The 14,350-nt window shown below is 39.4% G+C and overlaps 1 long non-coding RNA gene across 1 annotated transcript in view; it reads right to left on the bottom strand.

The window, feature by feature from the left end:
- The window catches only part of LOC141380572 (uncharacterized), a 55,043-nt gene that overhangs the window by 1,858 nt on the left and 38,835 nt on the right, over window positions 1-14,350 (bottom strand). The window contains exon 3 of the long non-coding RNA XR_015524060.1: window positions 1-1,529. This exon is cut by the window's left edge and continues 1,858 nt beyond it. This is a non-coding gene — a long non-coding RNA (uncharacterized LOC141380572). The remainder of the gene's footprint in view (window positions 1,530-14,350) is intronic.

Here is a 14,350-nt window from a genome sequence, read left to right on the forward strand (position 1 = left end):
ATATTTTAATTTGCCTTGCACCATTTGTTCAACTAAAAAGATTAAATATTTATTTTACATTGCAATAACATCAATGATCCTGGTATGTCCCTAAACTCTTCTTTCATTTGTTTTGCTTCTTTAGAAAGGGATGTCAAAAACATATATGACATGATGGCCTTGGCTGGAGAAGAATTGTAAAGGTTGCCCAGCCCCCAGATGTGCCAAAATTATGACCATAATTAAATAAAATTGACCATAAACACGCAACAACACCCAACAAGATGTCAGCATGACGTCAGATTAATGTTGTATCTCAACGTTGCATGGACGTTGCATTTAGTTTGAAAATGAAAATCGGGTTGACATCAGAACTCAACATCAGGCCGACGTCAATGTCCATCCTAAAATCAACCAAATATCAACGTCTAACGAGGTTACAGCTTGACATTGTGTGGACGTTACCACTATATGACTTCTATCAGATGTTGGATTTTGGTTGTCATACCCGACGAATAAACGTCAGTATTTGACGTCAATATGATGTTGGTTTAAGATGTTGGCTCGATGAGGGATTTCAGTCACTTTCTAACAACCTACAATCAACAAAATATCACCGTCATTTCACATCGTTATTGGATGTTAAAATAATGTTGTCCTTAGACGCCGGCTAGACATACTGTTGAATTTTGGTCACCTGACATCACATATCTAACCTAATATTAACATTTATGACATTGTGTGCCTGCTGGACAATAACAAAATGCACTACAGAATGTTACGTTTACACACATCCACAAATGAAATGTAAATGCATCAGCTTTTTACAGCATAATACTCTTGGAGTAATACAGGATATAACGCTCAGTAATGCTGGCCGGGGCTGAACAAGACTTCGCAAAGACTGAGTGTTTGAGTGCGGCTTATAAAGGGTACGTGGGTCATTAACTGGATTCAGTTCAGGTGTGCTAGATCAGTGTAAGTGGATGATGTAATGCTTAGAAGTCCGGAGATGGTGGCCTCTGCTGGCCATCGAGGGGAGTGACTGGGACAGAGTCGGTGACCACTCTCCACTCACTACTCGAGTACTTTTGAAAGGTCTACTTTTTGCTCATACTTGGAGTAATATATACAACAGATACTTTCTCACACAGCGTTTTAGGCAAGTAATAGTACTTTAACTTAAGTATTATTTTTCAGTACTCTTTCCACCACTGTCCACTACTAGTAGAGCCTTTACAGCTGGTGCTTCAGATACTCCATCAGCAGCAATAAACAAACCTGCTGAATGCATTTTAAAACCTTCTGATTTCACTTATTTTTACCCCTTTGCTGGACTCATTCATCGTCAAAGCTAATCACTATAGGGATGCATAACAAGTGTGTTTACCTTGTCAATGAAGAGAGACTCTCATTGATACTCAGTGAGCCGGATTTTGTTTGACTTTCTGTCTGAAGTCCATCTGCTGTCAGGTCAGGCTCTTTATTCCTTTAGTTCATGTTGGGCTTTGAAGCGTTAGCTTCCCAGCATGCAGTTTCCATAGCGGCTCCTACAGGTCAGAGGAAATAACACAAGTCAGAGAACAGCAGGAGCTCTGAAGGTTACTGAAAGGTTGTTCAAGCGTTTGCAGAGAGGACCTTCAGTTTAAGTGCCTTTATTAAAGATGAATGATAAGCTGTCTGGCTCAGATGTTCACATCTGCTGATAAACATCTGAAGTAGGCAGTGCAGGACCCGTGGGTCAGATCTGATGATTTTAGGTCATACACCAAAACATACACATTTTTACTACTAAAATTCCAGCACTTTTCCAAAACTTTCAGCTAAATTCCATGGACTGTATAAGATATGGATGTGGTATCCGTTATGTCATCTATAGGTTTCTGAAGAATGCAAAAGAAGCTACAAGTAGGCATGGCCGACTGTCGCCACTTTGTTTGGGTGTCATTCCACCAACTGGGGGATACCAAACAAGGGCAAAGAGGCGGAGTGTGTGCGGAGCTACCAACGCCTGCTGGCATTCTGCTTAGACGGGCTTTTATTTGGGAGAAACGCTTAATACTTCAAACCCAGGCTTATTCTGAAAACATAGTCCAGCGGACGTTTCTGGAGACCGCGAAACACGTCCCAGGAGGGTCGTTGTGCCGTTCGGACCGCGCTGTTCTCGCGTCAACCCACCAGAGGCCGGTGTCTGACTGACTGAATGATTGACTGCGCGACCAGCCAATCGGCTGACCCACTCTTCTCCTTCCCTGAACCCAACCAGTTTAACCGATTGACCCGTCCGCCCGCTCACTTCCCTAAACCCGAGCAACAATTTAGAAAAGCCGTCTAGAAAAAGAAAAACCCTCGTCTGTTTTTCGGATTTCACCACGTTCTCACCCTGTTACGAACTCGTTCCCTTTATTTTTTGGATTCTGTTTTGGTCTTACCTGGTTTCTTGAACAGTTCTTCCCCGGATTCGAACCCGGACGCCTTTGTCAATTCCTTCTCTCTGCATCTGAAGTCCGCCGACGCACACTATGAGCTGACACGGAGGTAAGCGGTCAGCCGGCAAGGGCGAAAGGGAACGACGTCACACCACCCCATAGCGTTCGCTTAAAAAAATTAAATGCAGCCATACGTACCTCCCGGGACATATTTCGCGGTCTCCAGAAACGTCCGCTGGACTACGTTTTCAGAATGAGCCTGGGTTGAATACTTCAGTACCTGAGACTCGTTTTTGTTCTGACCACATGTGCTTGACTGTACACTATATCAATAAAGTGTTTAGTCTTTTAAAAACACTGCTGTAATACATTGAGCCACTAAACATCGTTCTTATGATGTTTTTCTACATGAGGAAAACATGAATGACTTCCAAACACCAGATATATGTTAGTAAATGTAAGGCTATTGATGAAATCCAGCATAACACTGTATGACAACGCTTCAGATGACTACAGCTAATCAATCTGTCAGATTGTGGAGTGCATTACAGCTCTAAAGAACATTATAAAGCATCTTAAATAAAACAAATACATTTATATAGTGAATAGTACAGTATTTTCCGCACTATAAGGCGCACCTGTAAGCCTTAAATTTTGTCAAAAAACAGCCGTGTGCCTAATAATCTGGTGCTCCTTATGTGTGCACTGAGTTCCAAAATCTGTAAAAATGTGTAGTGTGACTTTGGTAAGCGCTCCGCTTGATTGACTGTCTGAGCATTCACCGAGGTCCCTCTTACTTTTCACATCCCCGTGAACCATACTGTGGAGAAAAAGGGGCCCAGCACGGTATCGACCATGGGGCATGAAAAGTCTGCTTACACTGTTGTTCTTGGTTGCCATGGTAATAGACAGAAACTACCACCTATAATCATTTTTAAAACCCTGCCAAACGAAACGTTTCCAGCCAGAGTCATTAAGGCCAATCAAAAGGGCTGGACACAATCAAAGAAACTCTCAAATGCTTTCAGAGGAAGAAAATCAAGCTGGAGAATGGCCCAGCCAATCACCTGACCCAAATCCAAAAGAGAATACAAATTAAAGCTCAGATTTGATAGACGAGACCCACAGAAGCATCAAGATTTTGACACTCTGTTGAAGTCTATGAAAGCCTCACACCTGAGCAATGCATGAGACTTCATTCTCCATATGAGAGACGTCTTTGAGCTGCCATAATTAAAAAGTGTTAAATACAATTCAGTAGTTCAGCACTTTCTCCTTCAGTCATTACATTCTTACTACAACATTTTGTTTTTTCAGATTATTTAGTTTTATTTTTATATTTGTATGGTTTGGATTTTCACCAAAATCTGGTTTAATTCCATGTCAACAGCTCCTTTAGAAATATTATTCCCAGAAAAAAAGTTACGATGCTACTTGAATTCTGTGTGCAATGCATAAGAACTGACAAATGTGTAAAACCTAGTCGAATCATATAGAAATGTCCATCCATCCATCTTCTGCCGCTTTTCCGGGGCATGGTCGCGGGGGCAGCAGTCTTAGGAGAGAACCCCAGACTTCCCTCTCCCCAGACACTTCCTCCAGCTCCTCCGGGGGGATCCCGAGGCGTTCCCAGGCCAGCCGAGAGACATAGGCCCCGTTTACACTAGTGCGTTTTAGTTTTAAAACGGCGTTTTAGAATGAAAACGATCCGCGTCCACACTCGCGTTTTACCCAGCGTTTCTGAACTGCTCTCCGTCCACACCAAAACGCTGAAAACGCACATCACGTGACAACACAGACACTCTCTGGCAAGCACTGCAGCAAAACTACCCAGATGAGAGCTGTGCTAGTCGGACTTCATCAAGCATCTCCCGCTGGATCTAATATCTCACTATATTTATTAAACGGGATATTTCATTCATCTTGTTGTCTTTATCTAACGACATATTCCCTGCATTTGGTCATTGGAATCCTTTACTTGTTCTCAGGTAACGTGTTTTGGCTGAGCGCAAAGATAAGTTAATGATTCATGTAACCGCACGTAGCCTATTCTGTATATTGACTGATCGCTTGCCTTTATTTCCTATAATGTATAAACTTATTGTATGTTATACTTTTATAATGGCCATTATTGATTATTAAAACTGATATTCAGCAGAAGAGAGGGTGTGTTTCGTATTTTCACTGAAATTGAAAAGAGGCAGTTGTTATCGGCTCCGTTTTGTTATAAATATCCACACAGTGAAGATGACGCTCATCTTATGCAGCACAACGCCTCAACATTTCTGCTGTCTAAGTTGCTAATATTAAAATGAAAATAGGCAGTTCCTTAAATCATGTTTACATTTTATTGTTGAGAGTGAAACAACGAAGCCAGGATGATGTGAATGAAGCTATAAAGTACACTGTTCCCTTTAAAGATTTACCCGACATGTCCTCGGTATAGTCTGTTTTCCATATCAAACTGAGAAAAAGAGACTGCAGCCTTGATCAAACTTGCGAAGTCTGAACTTACACGGAGAGAATGCAGGACTGAACTGTGTGTGTTAGGCTACTTAATATTCAGGAAAAGCCCCAATCAGAGAGGCGAATGTCTGCAGCCCCGCTTCCGTTTTCAGATGTCTCCATTTTTGCATATCCACACTGAGACGGAGCAGCAGCCTTTCAGAATGAAAACGGCCTCTCCAGCGTTTTCGAAACTCTCTGTTTTCGTCACTCGAGAACTCCGGCGTAGTGTGGACGGTTGGCGTAACCGTAGCAAAACTTATGCATTTTCAAGCTAAAACGCATTAGTGTAAATGGGGCCATAGACCCTCCAGCGTGTCCTGGGTCTTCCCCGAGGCCGCCTCCCGATGGGACATGCCTGGAACACCTCCTTAGGTAGGCGTCCAGGAGGCATCTGAAACAGATGCCAGAGCCACCTTAGCTGACTTCTCTCGATGTGGAGTAGCAGCGACTCTACTCCGAGCTCCTCCTGGGTGTCAGATCTCCTCACCCTATCCATAAGAGTGCGCTCTGCCACGCTTCGAAGGAAACTCATTTCGGACACTTGTATCTTGTCCTTTCAGCCATGATCCAAAGCTCATGACCATAGGTGAGAGTAAGAACGTAGATTGACCGGTAAATCGAGAGCTTTGCCTTTCGGCTCAGCTCCTTCTTCAACACAACGGACCGGTACATCGACCTCATTACTGCTGCCGCTGCACCAATCAGGCTGCCCATCCTCCATCCTTCCCTCACTCGTGAACAAAACCCCGAGATACTTAAACTCCTCCACCTGGGGTAAGGACTTTCCTCCAACCTGGAGATGGCAAACCACCTTTTTTGCGGTGGAGCACCATGGCCTCGGACTTGGAGGTGCTGATTCTCATCCCAGCCGCATCACACTCGGCAACAAACCGCCCCAGTGCATGCTGAAGGTCCATGTCTGATGAAGCCAACAGAACAACATCGTCTGCAAATAACAGAGATGAAATCCTGTGGTCCCCGAACCGGACCCCCTCCAGCTCAAGGCTGCGCCTCGAAATTCTGTCGGAGTCCAACATGCACTGGAAACATGTCTGACTTATTGATGGCAATATATAGAAATGTATACAATAGATTATTTCATCACTCATATAAAAATCACATGTAGATTTAAATAAACCAGTTAATCAGAACAAGAAAATAATGAACTGACAGCATATGAAAATATAAGCTCAGAGCACTTTCCTAATAAAAAACAAGGAAGTATAAAATGTGCATCAGCTTCAGTACATCTGAATCCAACCTTAAACAACACACTGCAATTAAAGGGCCGGTCATGATTTTATGCACCTATAGTATCTGCAGTAGCAGCATTTCTTCTTCTAAGCTTTTCTCCTGCACAAACCAAAACATTTACTTGACAAGGAGATTGAATTTACACCTGAGCAAAGTGAATCCAGCGAAGTTTGCCGCTGTCAGGAGGGAATAGCAGCGTCTCTGGGTTTCGAGGTGTTTTTAAAGCGAGTCTTGTCAACGTTCCACCCCAATTACCGTGATTCCCTTCCCTCCTGATTCGCCCAGTAACGATGATAAATTGCCGGCTGCAGAACGAAAGCACTTACCAAACATTATTTGATGAATTTGTTTCACCTCTCCCCAAACCGTAAGAGCGTTTCGCATCGATTCCAGTCGTTCCGGCCCTTTAATTGCAGTGTGTTTTTGGATTGCAGTGGATTCAGATGCGCTGAAGCTGATGCACATTTTATACTTTCATCTGTTTATTAGGAAAGTACACTGAGCTTATATTTTCGTGTGCTATCAGTTCTTTTTCTGATTCAAAACTACATTTGATTTCATTTGAATGATATTCTATTGTACTATATATATATATATATATATATATATATATATATATATATATATATATATATATATATATATATATATATATATATATATATATATATTTCCAATATTGAATTATTTTAAATAACATTTTTAGTCATTTTCATGTTTCTATTATAAATACAAATATAACTTAATATTTTATATTATGGATTACCAAATCAGTGTCTGAATTGTGATTATGAATCAACCAGTTTAATTATTTTATTTCCAAGCACCAAGTGTTGAACATTCCATATGCATCTATCACAGCTTTCTCTCTCTCTCTCTCTCTCTCTTTCTCCATCTCGTTTAACCTCCATTTTCTTGTCACTTCAGCCCATCTGACTTTCTCTCTGTGCGTTCTTTAAGTGTGGCCCTTTTCTCTGGCTCTCATTGAGCGCCTCTATTAGTCTCTCTTTCAGAGTAAAGAGAGCTGAGAGCTCAGAGATTGTTCCAGACAGCCCTCGTCTTTCTACATTACCACACCGCTGATGCTGGAAACACTGCCACATTACTGAGGGAGAGAGAGAGTGAGAGAAACATAGAGAAATACTAAGAGATTTTTCTTTAATTATTTAATAAAAACGTAAGATAATTTTTTTAAAAGAAATTAATTATTAAATTTTCCTTCAGCTTAGTCTCTTAGCCACAGCAGAATGAACCGCCAACTATTCTGAGGTGTGCTTCCCAAACAATGACGTAACTCATGGCTGAACTATCATAGTACGATGCATCGTTTGGGAAAAGAGCAATGTAGTGATGAGTGTTTCCCTAAACCTGTAGTTTCTCTGTTGCAAATCCATCGCTTGAACCACATTAGTTATAACAAAAAACGCCCATAATGACGCTCTAAATGTGGTGTTGTAACATCTTTTTTAGTGAAGAACCCCATAATTTCTTTGTGCAAATTATATTGTTTTACACACACACACGAATTAAAAAAAAATCCAATATTAGTTTTGGCACTCGCTTTCCATATTAACCGAATTATTTGTAAATGCCACATATAGAGCCTGTGTTTCCTATACAAATGTTATTGAGAATATGACATATCCTATTCTTAAACAAATCACTTACAAAAGCTAACACGTATTCTGATATCATATATAAATCATATGAATAAATAAATGAGGCGATTTATTATAAAATGAAATTTAATATTTATTATATATTAGGAAATGGAAAAAAAAATCCTAATTTAGTATTAATATTAATAATATTAATGATGATCATGAGGATGACAATGATAATTATTATTATTTTATTATTATGTATAAAAATAATAATAATGATTATTAAGTAGAAATATATATATATATATATATATATATATATATATATATATATATATATATATATATATATATATATATATATATATATATATATATATATATACACACATACATATACACACATATATATATATATATATACTTATATATTTATATATTTCTACTTAATAATCATTATTATTATACATATACATATATATACATATACATATATATACATATAAATATATATACATATACATATATACATACATACATATATATATATATATATATATATATATATATATATATATATATATATATATATATATATATATATATATATATATATATATATATATATATATATATACATATAAAGAAAAGTCTACTTTTACAATTTGACATGTAAACTACTGCAGACATGTACTAACCAGCAGGCCCATGTCATATACAGTACAGATACTTAATAAATAACCTACTATAAATTAAAAGAATTAATGTATGCTTTTTCTTTTCACAAGCTTTGGAGATGAAACATAAATTCTGCTTTTAAATAATAGGGCACCTATAGCTTTCACCATCAATGTTTCCAAAGTGCACAATTGTAAACATGAAGATTGCTAAAACTGAACTGTAAAAATAGTTTGAAAGCAAATGACACCTAAGAGAGATGACCTTAATGCTTTTTTATTTTTAATAATTCCAACTTTGAACGTTAGAATGTTGTAAATGAATAGGGCATAGGGGGGATAAGTGGGAATAGAACACAGCCAGAACTATGTTTCTAACTACAGCTCCAGAGGTGTAGTTGCGAGTGCTCAAGTTTGTTTCAAGATTGTTTCAAGTTTTGGAGCAACGGATTTGGAAAACGGCAAATCAACAAATTATGCTTGTAACGACGGAACTTGCGACCTTGGATGGCTAACGATGGTTTTGGGAAACGCACCCCTGGCTAAGTCCCTCTCCCCAGACAAGGTGTTCCCAGGCCAATTCACCTACACCACACGTCTTTGGACTTGTGGGGGAAACCAAAGCACCCGGAGGAAACCCACGCCAACACGGGGAGAACATGCAAACTCCACACAGAAACGCCAACTAACACAGCCAAGGCTCAAATCAGCGACCTTCTTGCTGAGGCGATTGTGCTACTCACTGCACCACCGTGACACCCCATTTATAAACTAATAGTGCTTAAAATGAACTGTTTTGGACTGCACATAAGCTTTAAACAAACACACAACAACCTGACTAGATCTATTCTCCAGTTTATTCGTTGAGCTGCTCATATAAAGAATTGCACACGGATACAAAAGCATTTACTGCAGACAGAGAGTTGAAAAGAGTGAATTTTAAGATGCAATTTTATTCAAAACAATCAATTTGAAAGCCTTACATTATACACTTCAGAGCAAAAAGAGAGGGGAAAGGACAAATCTACTTCCATCACAACAATTCTGGACTCCAGATAAGCGAAAAACAAATATAAATAACATATAACATAACAACCTGAGCAGATCTATTCCCCATTTTATTCTATCTGCTGCTCATATAAAGAATTTTACACGGATACAAAAGCATTTACTGCAACAGAGAGACAAAGAGACGAATTGAATTGAAAGTGTGTGCGTGTGAGAGAGAAAGAGAGATTCACCGATTCACATTCAGAGCTTCTCTGGTCTCTGGAGGACGGTTTGAGAGAGTCTGCGCGCGGCCATTGATCAACAATTTATAAGCGATCGATCGTCGGGCTGCTGGGTCTGCTTAACTGCGGCATCATGAGGAGATTCTGCGCTGGCAGTTTGTTCAGCATCCACAACCCCCTCAGGATCCTCTTTTCTGCTCACCATCTCTGTATAAACGCCTTGTGAACTCCAGTCTTGAGTGCCGCCTGTTGTTGTGGCCCAAAACACACTCGCTAGACCTTCAAACCATGACTGACGTTTGAGAAAACCGCAGCGGCCTTCGGTCTTGCGGTGCTTTAAACATTTAATACTCCGTGCATGAACAAATCTGGTTGAATCAAAGCCTTGTGCACAGCAGAAAAAAATGTTATGAGCCACAACTTCAGGTTTCCAGAAGTAAAAATTTGATTCACTGAGTATGTAATGTAGAATTGTGTGTTTATATAGAGCATTTATTGTGTACGGCCATACACCCAAAGCGCTTTACAATCATGAGGGGGGTCTCTCCACACCACCACCAGTGTGCAGCATCCACTTGGATGATGCGACGGCTGCCACAGGACAACGGCGCCAGTGTGCTCACCACACACCAGCTATTGGTGGAGTGGAGAGACAGTGATAGAGCCAATTCGGTGGAAAGGGATGATTGGGAGGCCATGATCGTAAGGGCCGATAGAGAGACTTTGGCCAGGACACCGGGGTTACACCCCTGCTCTTTCACGAGAAGTGCCATGGGATTTTTAATGACCACAGAGAGTCACGACCTCGGTTTAACGTCTCATCCGAAAGACGGTGCCCACTGACAGTGTAGTGTCCCCTTCACTTTTACTGGGGCATTAGGACTCACACAGACCACAGGTTGAGCACCCCCTGCTGGCCTCTCTAACACCACTTCCAACAGCAACCTAGTGTTCCCTAGTGGTCTCCCATCCAGGTACTAACCAGGCTCAGCCCTGCTTAGCTTCAGTGAGTAACCGGTCTTGGGCTGCAGGGTGACATGGCTGTGGAGTATGCTTTACATTGAGATCAATACTCTGAATTGAATACCATTAAGACAATACTCTGGGGTGCATTACTGAGAAGCGACCTTAATTGGCTAACAATGGAAGTTCCATCGTTATAAACAGTTTGCTGATTTGGCATTTCCCAAATCTATCATTATAAATGAACATTCGCAAACTTGTATGCTTGCAACTACACTTCTAGTGCTGTAGTTAGAAACATAGTTCCTGGCTGTGTTCTATTTCCAGTGATCCCCCCTTATGCCCTATTCGTTTCGAACATTCTAACATTTAAACTTGGAATGATAAAAAAAAAAACATTAAGTCTGCATCCGAAACATTATACTTCCATACTATATAGTAAGCTAAAATCAGTATAAGAGCTAAGTAGTATGTCCGAATTCATAGAATTCGAAAATCCCTATGCGAGAAGTACCTGGATGACTTACTACTTCTGGCAAGATTCTGGAGTGCATATCCCATGCATGCTGCGCAATCCCATGATGGCCCGTGAGCGAATTCATAAATCGGAATAAAGCGACGCAATTGACGCAAGTAGGTCACGTGACCATGACAAAATGGCGGATGTAGTACGTTCGAATTCCATGTAGTATGTTTAATTTCAAATGCAGTACCTACTGAGTAGTAAGCGGTTTCGGACGGAGCCTAAATGATGTTTTATAAACAAATTTCGGGAGGAGCACGATCAGTCTATGACGAGGCTAATTTATCACACACACACAATCATTCAATTATCCAATCAGCTCAAGAGCAAACCCCTATAAACAGTCAAACACGTCAAACCTCCGTTTTCTCTCGACTTCAGCATCCCTCCACAAACCAGATACCAATTTAAATCTGAGGGGGGAGCGTTCTGGAGCCGGGCTAGACACTGCACTCGGACCCTACCTCTCTTTATCCTGGTAAGGGGAATAACACGAGTTAGGGTGTCTTCCCGAGCTCAGAGCCCTTTCCCCGGACAGCACGCCACATACGTATATTCTATTCAGTCAAATATCTGTGAGCGTGAACTCGTGAATGTCATCTGTCTGGACTGATCCATGCTACAACTGAACTAATCCATGCTACATGTCAAACTTTTTTTAACGCATCACAACTGACAAACACCATATTCCTCAATGCTGATCATATCACTCCCACCCCCTCGAATTACTGTTAACGCTGTTGTTTTATTATTATTTTTAGAATTTTTGTTATTATTATTATTATTATTTTTATTACCAGCATGAGTATATTATAGTTATAATGCTATTAATAATTCATAAATAATTAATTTATGTTTCATTATTTAAATAATTCATTGAATAAATAATTATTTTAAATTTTATTCTTTACTTTGGGTTTGTATAATTCGTATATTATCATTATTATACAGGGTGGGCCACTTATATGGAGACACCTTAATAAAATGGGAATGGTTGGTGATATTAACGTCCTGTTTGTGGCACATTAGTATATGTGAGGGGGCAAACTTTTAAAGCTGGGTGGTGACCATGGTGGCCATTTTGAAGTCGGCCATCTTGGATCTAACTTTAATTTTTTCCATAGGAAGAGGGTCATATGACACATCAAACTTACTGGGAAACACCGAAAACTTTTAAATCGCGTTGCGCCATTCTGGTCATTTGCTCCACGCCATTTGCGGCGCAGGATGTCTATTCGCGTGTTTGCATTGACTTAACATGTAAATCACTCGCGCTAGACGCACGTTCCGCGTCTGGTGTGAACGCAGCATAAAAGAGGCATGGTTAAAAGGAGCCAATCCAAACACAGAAGCAGATGTTTTGATTAAAGATTACCAATACAAACTATGTTTTTAATTGTTACATAAAACAACAAATAGCAATGTGTGCCAGCCACATAAACATCACGAACTCACACAGACTTCTCTCTGTAATCCCTAGGAATAGTTAATCTCAGCAGCTTTGTGAACAGGTTAAGCGAAAACTCTTTGGCTAAAAACGTTTACTACTATTGAAAAAATGTCGTAGTGCTGAGATGAAATGCTTTGTGAACTCACACCCTGCTCTGTATTGCATTCAGAAAGAGCTGCTTTCACGCATCAGGTGCTTAATCTTCAAAAAAAAAAAAAAAAAAAACCTTTGTATGTGATGCATTTGTTTCCATAACCATGAAAATACATATCCAGATATTCGCAAACCAAGACATGAAAGGCTGAAAAGACAATATCTGAGCTGCTCTGAATGCGCGAGAGTGAAATGAGTTGGAGAATGTGTTCAGTAGTCGGCGATGACAGGCATGACGGTGTGTTTATTTAGTTTCGTGCCTTCAGACGAGGCCCGAAGAGATGTGAAGTCACAGCTGCGTGCTTCATGCAGACTGCAGATGATTTGATTAAAACATGACAGACGGCGTTAATAAAACTACACTGAAAAATACATGAGCTGTTGTGCATGACTTTGAGCAATGCACGCGAGGTGAAATGTAAATTCACTGTCATTTCTGTCAACGCTTTGACATAAACAGGCTTGATGTTAAATGACATTTCTAGACCCTAAAATCAGCTGCTTTTGAGTGAATAACCACAAATGTCATGGTCTGTGTGACGATCTGTCAATCTGACACTGAAAGACAGTGGTCAAACCATTACAATTCCAACAGAAGTAAATATACACATCAAGATGTTTCTTGATGAAATTAATTTATTCATTTTCCTTCAGCTTAGTCCCTTTATAGCCACAGTGGAATGAACCACCAACTACTCTAGCATATTTTTCAAGCAGCAGACGCCCTTCCAGCTGCAACACATTACTGGAAAACATCCATACACACATTCACACACAGGGGCGAACTAGGGAGGCAACGATTAACCGGTTTCACTATTAATCGCGCTTTAATTCGTCACGGTTAGTTAATCACAAAGGCAGAATTGCTGCTCTGTGCCGCAATATATATTGATTCACCTGCTTTTTTCCCACAAACACAGAAGAATTAAAACTACACGACTGAGCATTTAAAAATCACACAAACCAAAACCTTTAGAGTAGTAAAAGACTTTTCCAGACGATCTTTCTGGTTATTAAATTGACGTAGTAGAAAATAAATATTTCTTACTGCAATGCTTCATTTGTGTTCGATGCAGATGATAGATTTTATTTTCAAAGTAGAAGTAGGACTTTTTATAGCAGATAACTCACATTTAAGCACATTTAAGGCAGCATGATAATGTTATTTATTGTTTGTATTATTGTCGTCATCATCATCATTATTAATATTTTATAATTATTGGACAATCATTTTTGAATTATTGCACAAATATCAATAAGTGATAACGTAATTGGTTGTTTCTGGTTTTTGTGACTCCTGATTGGTGTTGTTTTAAAATATAATAAATCTGTAATAATTTGCAGTGGTGCTCTTTCATTTTTGGTGGGTGCTCCTAAATTTATGTTAATTCACAAGTTAATTTCAAGCCCTGCATTAGACAAATACTATTATTTTTATTTATTTATTCATTGTTCTATCGTTTATCTACAGTGTAAAAATTATGTATGTCTCAATGTCAAAAATTTTACTTATTTTTAAGCACAGAGAGAGAAATGGACTATTGTTTGTTTGTTTTTAATACTATTTTGTGCTGTATT

The sequence above is a fragment of the Danio rerio genome, chromosome 23 (assembly GCF_052040795.2).
Source record: "Danio rerio strain M-AB ecotype USA chromosome 23, GRCz13ab, whole genome shotgun sequence".
Classification (NCBI taxonomy): Eukaryota; Metazoa; Chordata; class Actinopteri; order Cypriniformes; family Danionidae; genus Danio; species Danio rerio.